The 3281-nt window shown below is 30.5% G+C and overlaps 1 protein-coding gene across 3 annotated transcripts in view; it reads right to left on the bottom strand.

The window, feature by feature from the left end:
* LOC106465309 (E3 ubiquitin-protein ligase LRSAM1-like) overlaps window positions 1-3281 on the bottom strand; it is a 114649-nt gene that overhangs the window by 81746 nt on the left and 29622 nt on the right. The gene's annotated exons all lie outside the window — the stretch shown is intronic.

The following is a 3281-nucleotide window of genomic DNA, read 5'->3' as shown; positions in this document are numbered from 1 at the left end:
ATATATTCAACATTAACCTACAACATGTGTTGTTTGAACAAGCAGTATCTATTAAAAGAAAGACTCAAAAAATAAAAACTAGAACACACTAATGTAAAGCCAAAGTCTTACTAAACTAACATAAGTATAACATAACTATCTATAAGTATATAGATATCATAAAGAAGCTTTCAACAATGAATTCAAATATCAACTTTTGTTAGTCAGAAGTGAATAAATTTGTGATACTAAACAGCATTCTTAATTACTACAGAAATTAAACAGTAGCAGCAGTAAATCTATATGGTAAAATAGGTGCTCCAAAATGCTGAGAAATTGTATTTCATATCCATGCATTCAATACTATTTCTGGTTATTTCTCCTTTTATTAAATATATTTTTAACCAATGCAATTATTCTCTTGATACATGTTGGTCAAAGTGCAAATGTCATAGCCTTTCAGATGGTTACAGTCAAACTTTATTTAAATTACTTTATTAACCATTCATACGAATAAACATGGAATAAAAACTAGTTAATAAATCAAATTTTAATATAAGTTTTAATTTCTTAATCTTAAAAGAAAATATTTAAATATGTTCTCAATCTCCCTTGTATGTATATCTAGACATTTCTTTTCTCGAAGTTTCCCATTCTCTTTTTTTTCCTCACCCCCCTCTGACATCCTGTGTTTAACATAAATAACTTACTAAGCACAGCTCGAAATTAACAGTGATCCACTCACCATTGGCCACCCACAATGCTGGCAGACTATCTAAAAGGTTTTCCTGGGTGGTCCATGAGGTCCCTCAAAAAATGCACACAAAAATCTAAATTTAAGTGATTATTCCCTGTACAAGAAAATAATGTTTATGTCATGAGACAAGTAGGAGAACAAAAAAAAGTTATCCTGAGAATTATTTGCAATGTTATTCTCAAATATCGAGTCAATTTCTTGTCATTATCTGAAGGGTTGGATACATCGACACAATGGTACGTGTGGACTGAGACCCTATCTGAGCTTGTACTCAGCCAGCTCCAATTGGGTACAGTACATCTGCCAGCACAATGGAAATAGATGCCACGCATAGCACAGACATTAAAGAAACTTCAGCAAGAAATTGAACAAAAGGGTCTTGAAATCATCACAATCCACTCATAAAGAAGTAAAACTTTTAAATTCCTCAGAAAAGGGGGTAAAATATCTTGAAAATGCCAGTGAAAGGGGTATAAAAAATCAGGTTTCCCTAGGGAAAGCGATTGTTCTGGAATTTAAGTACAAGCATACATGTAGATATCACTGGCTCCTTAATTAGGTGTGTGTGTGTTTTTTGGTGGTACATAAATCAATAAAACACACATGGATCCAAGGATATTCGTGGTATGACATGGCCTGGAAGATGAAGACTAGAGATATAACAAATAAATAGAAAAGAAAAACCTGCGAAAAAATAAAAATGAGAATCACATCGTGCTAACCACTTTCCACATATAATAATGGCTGGAGATGGCTTGAATATAAATATAAATTTAACATAACACCAAATGTACAACGTTTTGACAAGGTTTTGAGTGTTATACTTTATTGTCTTCCATTGATTGTATTTCCAAGTTTCTTCTGTTTTACTATAAGTATGTGGCAAGAATTTCAGGATGTTTTTCTGTTGTATTTTTGCTTTTTAAACAAAGTACAAGTTTCCAGAGTGGAAGTTCTGAATTCACCAGGTGTGAGATGTGACAGTTTTTTAAATTCAAAAAGGGATGCTTCAGTAGAGACTGAAAAAAAAAGAACTATGTGCAATTACTGCCTTGGATTACACAGACCTGCAAAGTTAAACTTCCTAAAAGTTGTTTTGGTTTTAATAATGGATTTGTCATAATTCAGATTTTGAAAATAATATTAATTTTTTTCTATCACATAAGAATTTTTTTACAAATTGGGAAGAACAAAAACACTCTTACTTAGATGAAATTATTATTTTGTTTAACAATATGAAATTTTTTTTATTATTATGTTTGTTAATAAAAATTTAAACAAACTGAAGAAAAGGGAAGAAAACTGATGTTAAACCAATATGCATCCTCATTCATCCCAATTTTTTTGTAAAATCTACAACTTTTAGTCTCAAAACTATGTGTTATGGTCTTTCTTTTATGTATTGTATTATGATGTTTTGTGAAAAATTTGTACGCTATGGAGAAAAATGGATATCATTTTTGGATTCTGAATACAGGAATTACTGTAGAATATGTTAAAATTTCAAGACAATAAAACCATTGCAGACCTGTGTTATTTTTCTGCAGTCATTATCAACCAATTATACAAGTTTTTATCCTATTTATTTGATGGATTGAGCAATTACAACATACAAGATGTCAACACCATTTTACTGTATGATTTATATCTTACTCTTTTTTTTTAGCACAGTTTTATTTTATTTTTAACATTTTATCTCTCAATGAATCTTTGTTAGTATTACAAGTAAGAAAGGTCGAGAAGTTATAGTACAATTCATTCATTTATTGGTTGCTTCATTACAAAATAAGAAGAAAATACATTTACCCCTAAACTGCTGCCTGGCCACCCAAAAGATGTCTAGGTGGTCTGGCTGGCTACAAAAAAAAAATTTTGTCTAATTTTGATACCCTTCAATCTTCTTTTTAAACAGATATATAAACTAGAAAGTTGGATCCACATGCCACACCCACTTATCACATCCCCTCTTTCACACTTTCACCAATTACCAATAATTCTCCCAGTCATTTGCTATTACATTACTTAAAACCAACAGAAAGACAAAGTTTTAATTTACCAAATTGCATATAATGCTACCTCATTCTCAGTAGAGATTTCTAGTTATTTCTCTTACAGATTGAAAGTTGTTATAGCCAATGTCAGACCAAGTAGCCAGTTATAACAATTATGTTTGCTTTATGTGTATTATAATTTTGTGTTTTAAGTGAATAATTGAAATAAATAAAAATTGTTACAAAAAGTAGGCTTAAGTTTTAGTGGCTGGCCAACAGCACAAAAAAAAAAGAAAAAAACAGGCCAAACAATTACGTAAGAAAAAAGAAATTTCTTCACAAGTATATTGAGCATCACGTCATTCAATACAGTAACTTGAACTACATGTCCACCGATTGATGTACAGCTCGTATTGTGGGATATTAGCTAGACAATGTTCAAAAATGCAATCTTTTATACATACATACACACATATATATATATATATATATATATAAGCAACTAAAAATGTGTGTGTGTGTGTGTGTGTGTGTGTGTAGTTAGTTGTTAGTTA

The sequence above is a fragment of the Limulus polyphemus genome, unplaced genomic scaffold, assembly GCF_000517525.1.
Source record: "Limulus polyphemus unplaced genomic scaffold, Limulus_polyphemus-2.1.2 Scaffold1903, whole genome shotgun sequence".
In the NCBI taxonomy this organism is placed as follows: domain Eukaryota; kingdom Metazoa; phylum Arthropoda; class Merostomata; order Xiphosura; family Limulidae; genus Limulus; species Limulus polyphemus.
This window is presented reverse-complemented; position numbering and strand designations above follow the sequence as displayed.